Genomic DNA, 12922 nt, shown 5'->3' on the forward strand with positions numbered 1-12922 from the left:
CAGTTTTTAAACCCACAATCCACGCGTGGAGCAGAACAGAGAGGGGAAGACGGGGCACTAGATGAGGCTGTTGGAAGATGCTGTCAGCAGCCCATTTAGTCCTGGATCCTGCTTCCAGGACCCAAAATGGGAGATGCAGGTCTGCCTGCTTGGTATCCTGCCTTGCGCTGGGAGGAGTAACCTGGCCGGTTCCTCGCTCTTGCTGAAGACCAGCCGCCTTGTAGAAGAGGTGGTGTCCCCACGAGGGAGCTGGTCAGGCGCAGGCGGCGTCTCGGCGTGCCATGTGGCAGGGCGCACGTTGCCGAGGATCCACTCGTTCCTTGCTGAAAGCAGCAGGGTCAGGTGCCAACGTGCCATGCACGTCTCAGCCTGGGGTCTTCGTTGCTTCATCCGCGGTTGCTTCATCTTTGTCCTTGGCCAGAGCCGTAAATGGCAGAGAGGGTGTAAATGTCGTTATAAGCCGCTTCTGTGCTCGGCGCTTTTTCAGCCCATGCTGGCGAAGGCGCAGCCTCGGCGGCGGCTTCATTCACGTCCCCCTTCTCAGAGCTGCTCGCCCGAGCAGCCCGGCACAGGCATTGCCCGCGGGAGCCCCTGGCCAGGGGGGGAGAGCCCCTCTGCGCCCTCCCGGCGGCCCGGCCGAGCCCCGCTCGGGGCAGGAGGGTGCGAAAGGGGGCCAGCGGCGCCGAGCCCTGCTGCTGAAAGGGTGCTGTCAACGTCTGAGTCGCGTTTGTCCTTCTCCGTTTATGACCGTTCAGGTTTTCCAGGAGGCTGTGCCTCACTGTTTCCTTAAGCTATTTTTTAATCTTTCTCTTGCGCTCTTTCTGACCCCGTCTCACCCACTCTGTACTTTCCAAAACGTAAACACATGCCTCTCGGCGAAATTCCTGGCTGCGGCATGTTTTATGTATCTTTATTAGCTCCACTCTAATGCTGAAGTGAGATTACATGTCTGGATTTTCTTCCAGTCAAACTTAATATCCTGAGAAATGGGAAATTTTACTGAAAACCTGCGGCATGGGCCCGGGCGTGGAGGGTTTGCACTGCCATTCCTGCATAGGCGATGCTAGCAAGGAGGTGCATGATTATTTGACTTGGATATTTCTATTCCTTTTTTTTTGCTTGTTTATCGGGGCCTGGGGGGGACCATGCTTTATATAATTTTGACTTGGTCCGGTTTAGGTGAGTGTGAAGATGTGATGGGAATTCAAGATGTCTAAGAGTGAGCAAATCTATGGGTGGAGGGGGGGATAGGATGAGAGCTGACCGCTTTAGATGAAAAGGACACTCAGCCCTCTGAGTACTATGAGAAAATTAAAAAAAAATAGATGTGAGAAATAATCTAGAGTATATGAAATGCATGTCGGTTCTTAGCTAGTATAAATATTCATTGCTTCAGGGGAGTCACGCAAGCTGACATCAGCTGAGGATATTAGCTACATGTCATGGCCTGAAATATTTCTTTTCATGTGAAGAGGAAAGGAGGCGGCTATTAGCAAGTGCATCTGTACGTGGTGCGGCGGCAGCAGAGGCCCCGAAGCGTGCCGTGGCGGTGCGGCCGTCCTCCTCCGAGCCTGCCCCAGCCTCAGGGCACCGCCGTCAGAGCCGGCTCCCTCCGGGCTCTCCGTGCCTCGCGTGGGGCCGTGTCTCCACGCGTCTCCCGTGCTGGTTCCCCGCCACGAGCCTTTCCCCATGCAAATGCCCTCGCGGCCAGCAGCACTTCCAGGCGGCTGCGCCAGGGCTGGGTTTCATTCTGGATGGGAGAAACGATGGATTGTTTCTCACAGAGGAAATTCGCACTCGGCTCTGCCTTATAAGCACATTGTTTGGATATGGAAGATGACAGAGGGTCCATATAAGAGGCATAAGCTTGTCCTGGGGGCTACATAACCACACAGCGTTATCTAACTGCAGTGTTCGTGATGCACAGCAATAGGCTTGAAATGCCCCACCTGTGGGATGCCCACCCCAGCCCTCTAATGAGGACGGGCATGCTCTTGGAGAGAAAATTCAGGAGCAAACAGCTCTCGGGAGGGGGTGTCACCAGGTTTATTCCCAGGGTCTGAGGGAAAACTCCAGCTGCCTGAAATCCAGCACAAATCTATGCCAAATGAGGATGCAGCTCTTGACAGCAATTGTGGGCGCTGCCGGGGCACCCATGATGCTCTGCCAGGGCCGAATCGGTGTGCGGGGATCCAAACGCAGGAGGCAAAGACGGTGGCAGTCAGGAGAAAGGGTGAGCGAATCTATCCTTGTTCAGCGTCAGGAAATTAATGCCAACTTCTTAAGGAAGGGTAAATGACACTGTCTGCCAAATACAAAGTGCTCTGGATTTCATGGGAATAATTATGACAGTGAAGTATTATCTTAACGTGACCTTGGGGCAGATACTAAATGGAAAGAAGTAAATTTGGCACTATAAATGCAAACTGAGCTTTGGTAACTTATACCAGTGGAGGATCTGTCCTTACAGAGCCCGCTGCACAGGGCCAAATCCTGCTGTCACTTACACTGGTGTAAATCAGGCTGTATTTTGCTGAATTGAATGGAAGTACTGAGGCTTGAATGGGGTAAAGGAGGGGTATGAGTGTGATTTAGGGCTCGGTGAGCACCACAGCCTCGCACAAAGGAGAGGTCAGCGGTATCCTGGCTGAGCAAATCACTAGCTTATATGGAGTTCTCACAGGAACCATCATAAAACAAAAAAAGTAGTTGTGAGGCATTAAGTTAGCCTTATACCACCCCAGGGAGCACTGGATGTACTCTGATATAAACATGATCCGAGGTGACAATTTGACACTATAAAGTCCCAACCTGAGCCTCATCGCGCTTTAGAGAAAACCTACCAGAGATGAATTCACACACAGATACGCCTGTCCGAAGGGCTGAAATGAGCTCGCGGGTTCCTTAGCTCTGACTTGTGCTCTGAATATTTCTAAGGCATTAACTATCAATCTGACTGCACTTGTTTGCTCCTGTATGCGACAGTTCCTTAAGATCAAATGAAGAAACAGTTGTTATTAATATTATTACCCATTTCTTTCTATTAGTCCTCATCACATATTAATACCTGATGGTTCTAGGTTCAAGCAAGAAACAAAAAAGGAGCGACAGGGAATGAGAAGAGAATTTGTTTTGCATTCTCATTCTGATTTCATTTTCCCCAGGTTAACTCAAGAGTAACTCAATAATAATAATAGTGATACCATGCTATTGGTACAACAGGCTAAGCAAGACTTGGAATCAGACCAGCTTATATTTTCATCAGATAAAGGGAGACAATATCTGACGGACAGAAAGATTTTTAGGAAGGGAAATAGAACATCACAGCCCACTTTTGGTTTATTTTTCTGCAATAGCCTCTTGGTAGAAGTATTAAGCAAATGTTGTCACATAAATTGCCTTTCTCATCCTTAATATAAAGCTGATCACTTAGGTTAAAACTCAGAATGAAAGCACCAGTTGTTTAGGTTTCTTGGGTAAATTTATGTCTATTTGGCAAAGGGAAATTAGAGAAATAAATTCCACAGAACTTGATACAGCCTTAAATTTCGGGAGGTTAATATAAATCCTTAGTGTTTTAAAATGCAAAAGATAGGAGGTGTCTACTTAATGTGCCTCCCTAGGGAGGAATTATCTGATTTCTAACATGAGAAAACACCAGAGCTGCGGCAGAGGCCTGCTGTTACTCCATCACAGAAGAACATGTTCCTTTGAAATTTCATCAGCTAGAAAATCAATGACGAGGGTTTCAGATTTCATAGAGGAATTTTACTGTTTTTTTTTTAGGTCCAAATGATAAAAATGCTATAAATTCTATCTTAGACTCTGCAAGTGAAAGGTTTAAGAGATTATGTGAGTAAATCATTCATCCCTTCTGAATATCCTGCTGATAAAAGGGATCCCCTGATGTGATATGTACTGTCAGGTTTGAATTTGAAGCAGAGAATTTCTTTCAAGTTCCCTTTAGGGAATCTGTACATTTTTACAGTGAATATTAGGATCACCTCTCCAGGCATGGAGAGGAAGCCAGAATGAGACCCTGAAGCCATAGAGAAATTATCAGAGAGAGATAAACTGGTTTCCTTTTTTATTAAATTCTTCTATAACCAGCTTTATAACCTAGCAAGTCGCAAAAATTTCACAGTACATTACCCATGCTCACTTGCAGGCGTTTCGCAGGCCCGGGGGGCGTCTGCGCCGCTGCTCGGGAGCGCGCGCAGGCTGCGGGCAGGGCTCCCGCACCCCGGCCCGCAGGCTCCGCTCCCTCTCCGATGCCTTGGTATTTTGTTGACTGTTTCATTGCTATTAACTCTTATCATCGGCGTTTCATGTCTTCTAAAGCACTGATCTGATTCTTGGGCAGGAGCGGGCCAAGAGGCTTGTAAGGGAGGCACAGAAGAAGCTGTGAAGAAGAAGCAGGCGGGGGCCTCCTGCCCTGCCCGCGGTCTGAGGCCTTGCGGCGCCTGCGGCAGGCGCGCTCGTACGCGGGTCAGTGCTTGTAAACAAATGTAAAAATCGGTAAAATCGGCACAACTGTAGAGAAACTCCGGTGAAGTCGGTCGTGCCCTGTGTTGTACAAATACGTGCAGTGCAAAGCTGCACCTCCTTACGGGCAGGTTTGTCTTCAAAGTGCAACGCGCGTGCGGAAGGCGCAGGGCTGCACTGGTTCTGGGGGCGGCGCGGTGTCTCTGCGAGTGAAGGCCCCGGCGCCGGCGGGGCTGCGGGGAGGCGAGCTGGGGTCTCTGCCGCTGCGTGTGCCCGTGCCCTAGTGCGGGAACAGCAGCAGAAGGGAGCGCCTGGGCCCGAGGCAGGCCGGCACCGCGACTCCCAGGAGCAGAGACGGCAGAGCTGGTGCCACTGTCTCTCACAAATCTGACGGCATTTTTAGCTTCCCTTTTTCCTTCCTTCTCTCCAAATAGGATGAGCAAGGCACTCTAGTGGGGATTAGAAGGGATAACGCGACATTGTCTGGAACGAACATTAGCTGCGGGCAGTTGTTTGCGTCTCGTTCCCGGTGACCAGACCGTGACAAACCCACCGCCGGCCCCGGTCTGCGGAGGGCCCGGGTGCCTTTGCTTCCTGCCCCTCGCAGCGGCACTCGGGCGAGCGCGGCGGCTCGCAGGAGGAGCTGGGTGCGCCGGGCACAAAAGCCCCCTTGTTTGCGGTTTTGTGCCGCAGCTCCCATTTCGGAGTCTCGCCGGCGGCCCAGCCGCCCTGCGCGGCTCTCCCTTCCCGAGCCGCGGCCTGGCCGCCCGCAGCTGGGGCGGGCGCTGAGCGCTGCGGGCGCCCGGCGCGGGGCTTTCGGAGGCGAAGCGCGGCCTCTCAGCACCCTCTGTAGCAGGGCCGGAGAACGGCACGCGCCGGCCCCGCGGCTCCTCGCTGAAGGTTACACAAAGGCGTGCGCTGCCAGGAGAAGAGTAATGCCACTCTTATAAATGAGGCAGTATTTCCTAATGGAGCTGTCTCCGCACCTGCCTCGTACCTCCAGACAGTTGCGTGGATTATATTAGCGCGGCGGTTATCTCTGCTATCGAGATGGCTGCGGTAACAGTCAGGTGACAGCCGTAGGAAGATGCGGCTTTTTTGTTTTAGAAACGCAGCGTGCAGTGACCTGCTCGGCGGTGGAAGCGCGGAGGATTTATGTGCACTCTGCAAACCCTACCCCTCGGCCCTGATGGAAAAGCAGACCCTCGCACTCCACACAGGAGCCGTGGCGATAAATACTGCTGACAGAGCAGGAGGATCAGATACGCCATGTCAGAGCGGCTGCGTTTCGGTGTGTCTGGTGTCTGAGCGGCCGTGAATCAGTGGACGAGGACACAAAGAGCTCTGTGAGGCATCAGATAAATGCATTTCAGAAAAATTCGAGCTGTGTTAATTTTAATTTGGGAGACAACTGCTAGAAAACGGTTCCAACCCAACAGGATCTGAGTGTTAGCCAACTGCTTTTGCCCTCTCCCACGGGAAAGAGGGCTATAAAATAAAACCGACTCATAAAAAGCTGTTAGTCAACCTGTTCCCTGCTTGTGACATAAGATGGCAGGGCTCCTACAGGCAGGGCTGGGGGCAGAAGGGGGAAGGTAAGCGGCGAGAAAAGCAGAAATGCAGATTGTATGAGGCAGAGACGGAAAATGCTCAGACGGGTCAGAGCCAGGCTGTGCACTGGCCCCGGGAAGTTTAAAAGTTTGAGATGCAGGGTATTGCAGACACTATTTCCACTTTGTGGAAGAAAATCAGGGCTCCTGCATGGGGAGGTGGTGGGGTGCTGGAGCTGCCAGGGGGATTTATGCGAACAGGAGATATCGGTGTGGGAGGGGGTAGCCGAGGGGCCGGCGAGGGTCGGAGCTGGGCTGCAAAAGCCCCGACCAGGCGGTGCACAAGGCGCTCGCGGCGCCTCCGCTGCCCCGCTCAGCCGGCCCTGTGCTGGCGGTCTCCCGTTCTGCTGAGACGAGTGCGCTGCTGCTAGCACGGATAAAGAGATTTGGTTTCAAAAACATCTGAATATTCCCGTGACAGCTCTGAGATTGAAATCTGAGCCGCTGCAGAGCGTCGATGGGGCACAAAGCCAGCGGGGCCGCGGCGGGCAGTGGGTGCTCTGCTCCAGGCTGCGGTGCCGCGGGGTAACCCGGGACGCGCTGCCCGGAGGCCTCCATCCCACGCTGGCAGCCGCTGCGGGCCGTGCGCACCCACCCGCATCCATGTGTAAAGATCCACTGCGGATCTTTATCTCTCACTTTGCAACAGCGACATTTTCTCCATGCGCAGTAGTTACCCCCTGAGTTTCACCATGAGAAATAAGCGGTAAGCTGTTTTCTGAGCAGCATTTTGAGTGTGTGGAAACAAGTATTTTTTCTCCAAATTTGACCAGAGTTTCAGTATTACAGTATTTGCAAGAAGCTGCTCTTGGATGGTCTGAAAAAGCAGTCTGTGAAAATGGGTATTTCTAAGGTGCCAGTTTAAAGCTCGCTGAAGTCGATGGGAACTTTTTGTCGGCTTTACTGGCCTTCAGTTTGGGCTATAAACTACACTGAATTTAGGGGAAGAATCCCCAAAATAGAAACATCCTGGACTGAAGCTGTTAGCTTTGGCAAGGTCTGCTGTATGACCTAATAAAGATTAGTTTAAATTCAGGCAAGGTTTAGGAAAATTACACTAATCAAGAGGTCCTTTGTAAAATGAGTCCAAATGTCTCCATTTTTCTACCAAATGGAAAAATGTCAGCCAAAAAAAGAGTTGTTTGCTGGAAATAAATCCTAAAAGCCTGTCAGGACTGAAAGTCACTTTTACTTTATTTAGAAACTGTTTCTTTGGGAGTTATGGCTGGGTTGCGCTGTCCAAATAAGGTTCAGGGGCCTGAAAAACAGCTGTTTGTTTGATGAGCTGAGTTTCAGTATTTCTCTGCAGCGCCTCTGGGAACACGCGCGCACTTAGTAACTCCTGACGTTACTCATTAGTGAGGAGTAAGCTGGTTCAAGCTGGGAGGATCGTCATACTAATTCACTTGTCACCATTTATCCATTTCTGTAATTTCTGTTTGTTCCTGTCTTTCCCCCCAGTCCACTGCATGTAGGACATGGGCCAGGTTTATTTTTGCTGCTACAAGCTTTAATTTTCTGGGTCCCCCACTAGCACAGCGTGACGGAGCCAGGAGTGCTGGGAGACTTTGGGGAATGCCGGAACCCACGTGGCCGTTCCCTTCGGAGAAAGGGCAGCCGTGGCTCCTGAAAGCTGCGCCAAGGTGCGCGTCGAACAGCGTCGGCACTGCGCGCACTGGTCCAACGCACCAGGGCTTCGCAGGCACAGGGTACCTTTTAGCCGGAGTCTCCTGTACCGGACATTGACATTTAAATGTGGTAGATATTCAAGAAAAGGCCCCTGCAGCGCTTTAATTGTGAAGAAGGTGTTGCAGGGAGGTGCCAGCCCGCGGCGGGCGCGCGGCACCGTGCGGGGCAGCCCTGCGCGCTGCTGCGGAGAGCCCGGCCCCTGCTAGCAGGCACAGCCCTGCAAGGAGGGTTGTGACTGAAAGGCCAAAAGGAGATGAAAGAAAAGGCATCGGAGGGGAGAGAAGAAGATGGATCTTGCGGTGCTCATCTCTCAGCCCGCACTGCTATGTTATCTCCTCAGCACCCTGAATCTGCAAACTGTTAGTCAGGGCTCCACTCTGCTTCCTTTGCTGGAGGCTAAAACCTGCCATGGCACCAGACAGGGGGTGCTGATGGCTGGATCTGTATCCCCCTTCCAAGGTCCCGTGTCGGGCTGCTCCTCATCTTGTGCCACTTGCTGAGCATGTCCATCGCCCCTGGACAGGCCCCAAAACGCTGCCGAGACACCTGGAGCTGGTCAACAGGCTGTAACACAGTAAAGCAGCCTGAGCTGCCTCCGAAGGTCCCCTCTCTGGGGCTGCCTTGCCTTGCTTTGGCAGCAGAGAAGTGCCACGGCACTTCTGGGGAGTCAAACCCTGAACCCTCTCACGAAGGTGAGGTTTTTACAAACAGGTTTTCAAAATGCTGTGCAGAACTCACGCTCCATCCAGGTCTCTCGCTGCCTAGCTCTAGAGTAACCACTAAGGCAGCCTATGTGGTAGTATACAAAAAGTACCACTATTTCTGCCTCTGGCTGTGTTTGGAAAAAAAAAAAAAAAAAAAAAAAAATCTGGTGCGTGTTGGACACGTATTAACAGTACCAAGACTCAAGAGACAGGACTTCAGGTCCTAGGGAGGTCTGAGCGCGGGTAGATGCAGAGCTGCATGGGGTGCCCTGGTTCTCACGTGTGTGCAAGAGGGGCTTAAAACTGGAGGGTTTTGAAATCAAACGCAAGTTACCTACAAAACAGCAGTGACAGCTGAGCTAGGACTTTGTTGTTGTTGTTGGAGAGAAGTTTTGAACTTGGGCATCTAAAATGGGATTGGTTGCAAAGTAAGATGTTGTAGAATGGGTTGCCGAAACCAGCCTTTACCTTGTAAGATAAGAGAAGTTCTTCAGAACTTCCTTAGAGAAGTAACGTTCCTCTCATCTCCCATCTTCTAATGGGGTTTGCTCACCCTGTACAAATCCCCCTCTCCTGCCCCAGGAAGTCTCTAATCATGCTCCTGCCAGAATTATGCAACACCACAAGGCCTTTCTGTCTTATCTGTTATTTCCTTGCGTCAGTGTAAAGTCAGCCATCCCTTGATTGCAGCGCTGTTTTGGTCAGGTGTGATTGCAGAGTGACTCAGATGGCCCTGGCATCCCTTACCTCCGCTCTCCACGGGCCTCGGCAGCCATTCGATTAACTGCAGGGACGTGAGCACCAGGGGACTGGAGGGGGAATGAGTAAATCTCGTCCCTGACTCCTCAGTGCTTCCCGGCTTTGCCTGCTGCTGCCCTCCGGGCTGGGCAGAAGGGCGGCTGGGGCGGTGCGCAGGGTGCTGCGGTTACTGCAGGGTGACCGGGGGGCGGTGGGAGATCTGCCCACCGCGGTGCAGTACAGCTTGGCACCTGCAGCAGGGGACGGTGGCAGAACGTGGCAATTCCTTGTAAGGTCTGAGGACAAGAGCATCGCATGAGATACACTGTAAGGACAAGGCGCAAAAGAGGACGTTAGTTGAAATAAAATCCCTGTAAGAGACTGGCCACCGTTTGGCAGTGGTGTGTGTGGGGACGGGCGGGGGGGGGGGGGGGCGCTTGTGCTGCTGGTCCTTCAGAGCGTGAGGCAAAGAAAGGGGGTACTGGCTTCTTTCTCCTTCTCCTCCCTCCAAAAAAGCTGATGCTCTTGCTTAAACACCCATGTTTGGCTCCAGATGTTTGCCTTCCTTGACTGCCCAGAAATAAGATCAGCTATTTCTGTGTAGGGTTTTTGTGTCCTTTTAGATGAAAATGGCAATTTTGGGTTATGGACTAAAGAAGAACTGTGCTGGTATAGGGCATTAATTTAGGCAGATTTTACTATATTTCTAAGCAGCATAAATCATTATTTGGTGTCCTCCCTTTTCACCAAATAAAAATGTATGCGCCTTTCTTTAAAAATGTATTTTGTGTGTAAGCCACACAGTGATAACATTAAATGCAGTATAAAGATAGTAATAAAACTGGTTGTAACATTTATATATTTTTTTCATGCCCAAAGTGCTTTGCAGTCAGAGATGCTATAAATGCAAGCATTTCACAGAAAGCATTAATACCTTCACACTGCAAAGCCCTCCAGCAGCACAGCCCCTGGGCGCAACCCCTCGGGGCGCAGCGGAGCGGGCAGCTGCCTCGGACGGATGGGGCCGGGGTGGCCGCGCGGGTGCCCCAGCTGTGGGCAGGTCGGCCGGCCGCCACTGTGCAAGCGGCTTTGGAGGATGAGGGGGAAAATGGTGCAGGGAAGGGCAGGAGACCCAACTCGAGAGCGTGGGTCAAATCCATGGGTAGCAGCAGGAGTGCACGTCCCAGGTCTCCTCGCGCCGGCTCTCAGCTCTGCCTCTTCCCTCCTTTCAGCCTCAGAGGCCTCCTGACAGTGGGGTCAAAATGTTCAGTATCACTGAACTTGCTAAGAAACTTTGGACTCGGTCAGGTCAGTCCCTGGTGCACAGTATTCTCTGAGGGGAAAAGGAGATAAAAGCATGGTGAGGGGAATAATAAGGCAAGTGCTGCTACTGGCATTTTCCCCAGGGGTTTCCAGTGGTTTTGTTTATATGTCTGATCTGCGGACAGGTCTGATCCTGGGCAACGGGAGGAGGCAAATTCCAGGCGTGCTGATTGCCCTCTGGTTATATTTTCTAAACCGGCCACATCTTGCACAGCTGAAGAGCTTTGTTTCCTTATATGGGGATTTTTTCCCAAGTAGGAAAGTGGCAGCTCATTAAATCAGTAAATCTGCCAGAATTAATGCGAGCTCCAAAGAGCTTTTTGCAGGCAAAGACTATCTGCTGCGAGCACTTCTCACTTCCACGTTGTTGCCCAGCCTCCATGGTCTCTCGACAGCGCCGTCCCCAAGCGCGGCAATGCCGCCGGATGGGGGGAGAGCGGGTGCTCGGCTTCCCCTGCTTGGGCGGCCGGCGCGGTGCTCGCCTTTCTGCGGGCTGTGTTGCTGCGGGTGTTCCCATGTCTGTCCCCTCTGTTTGGAGGGAACAGGAAGGGCCGGTGCAGCACAGGCAAAGCGGCCTCCCTCTTCTCCCTTCCCACGCCGTGGCCGGGGGCTCGGTGCCCTCCCCGGAGCGTGGTGGGAAGGGGAAGGCGAGCGGGAGCCGGCCGGCGCTGCCACCTCAGTGGGGCCGCCAGGCGCCTCGCGGTGCAGCCCCGGGTGGCGGTGGAAGGCGAGGAGGAGATGAAGCGCGGTGCAGTACGGCTAGTGCTGCTAACCCAAGGCCCGTGAACGCTGTGCTGGCTGCACGGGAACAGCTAGAGCGTGCAAACATCACCCAACAGCTAGCTGTGGGTAAAGCTCTAAATTGCTCTCTGTTCCCTTTTAAATTGTTTTGAGGGCGTGCAGCACTTGCACTGACGCAAGTCTGCAAAGTGCAGATTTTTAAATGTCCACTGACTTTTACGGAGTACGCACAATGAATATTAAACAAAGCTCTGATCGCTGCCTGCCGACTGCACTTCATTCTCTATTATGTGGTGTGACTTTTAAAAACTTTTTTTTTAAAAGGTCATGCTGTTTATGCTGCATAATATATAATACAATTCCACTGTAAATTAGAAACATACTTTACAGCCTGCTGCTGTGCTTCATGAAGGTGAACAAGATTTGAAATCACAGGTCTCCTCCTCATGTGGAAACAGTTGTGGAAAATATTTAGTATCTTTGTAATGGGGGGCCTGAATGGCATTATGGACTAGTAATGAGCTACAGAGGCCTTTTTAGGACACCTTATCATGTATTACTGCCTACTTCTGAGTCTAACCTACAGCAGAATATTTTCCCATTGTAGCCACTGAAAACAACTGTTACATTTTATTATACCTTATAGAATGTTTTGGTGAACCGCCCCGGCCTCGCAACCATCCCCGTTAGCTGCCGGGAATGACCCCAGCCACAACAGGCTTCTCACTCAGGGGATAAGCAGAGTTGGCTTTCTATACATTGAAATGGTACAGGTCTGCTGCTAGACCAAGATCCCCCCCATATATGTATATACAGACTATTAATTCTCTAGAAATATTAAGTATTCCATTGCTTTATAGAAAAGCAACTTGTAAACTAGTAAAGCAATGCTGTCCTCTCTCTTTCCAGGTAAACCATGGCATAGAAACTGGATTTGTAAAGATGTGCTTTCTGATTCTGCAACAGCAATTCGGGGAGCCAGCATCAAAGGTAAACAAATGCGTTCAAGCTGCAGATCGTGATCCTTGACTTAAGAAATTGCAGGTCACCTATTGCTTCAGAAGGAAGAATACACAAAAAGGAGGGCAGACAAGGGGACCAGTACTAGACCACGTGAAAATACTGAAAGGTAGATTGCTTTTTGTGAGGAACCCATATATGTGTTTTAAAAAGTATGTGAATACTGTTGAGAATATAAACTGTTCAATACCAGTGCAATGGAAATACTAAAGAAAAGGAATGTGTGTAAATAAAGAGGGTTTCAGAGAGCTGTTGGAGAAGCAAGAAAAGTAAGAAAGGAGAAAAATAAGGAGCAGATTTCGTCCATCTAAGAGTAGAAGCCAGATGTCCCACATGAAATTGAAACTGCGTGCTTTTTTGAGCAATATGGAAGATAACGTGACTGTATATTCACAAGGTCTTTTACCAGACACTGGTAAATTCTGAGAATGGCATTTGAATAAGAGGGGGCAGGCCAGGCTGTAAACCAAGGGCTGCTGGCAAGTAAGCACTTACTACCAAACGGATCTACAGAGCAACAGAGGCTACTTAGGTGGAGCTGGCAAGTAAACTCTAGGGATCACAGCAGATGACGGGGTAGCACTGGACAGTGTCTCTAAAGCCAACACAAGG

General features: G+C 51.1%; 1 long non-coding RNA gene across 2 annotated transcripts in view; it reads left to right on the forward strand.

Moving 5' to 3' along the window:
* The window catches only part of LOC135328864 (uncharacterized), a 74728-nt gene that overhangs the window by 26459 nt on the left and 35347 nt on the right, over positions 1–12922 (forward strand). For both annotated transcript variants that reach the window (XR_010390002.1, XR_010390003.1), the window contains exon 2: positions 12200–12280. This is a non-coding gene — a long non-coding RNA (uncharacterized LOC135328864). The remainder of the gene's footprint in view (positions 1–12199; positions 12281–12922) is intronic.

The sequence above is a fragment of the Dromaius novaehollandiae genome, chromosome 7 (assembly GCF_036370855.1).
Source record: "Dromaius novaehollandiae isolate bDroNov1 chromosome 7, bDroNov1.hap1, whole genome shotgun sequence".
In the NCBI taxonomy this organism is placed as follows: domain Eukaryota; kingdom Metazoa; phylum Chordata; class Aves; order Casuariiformes; family Dromaiidae; genus Dromaius; species Dromaius novaehollandiae.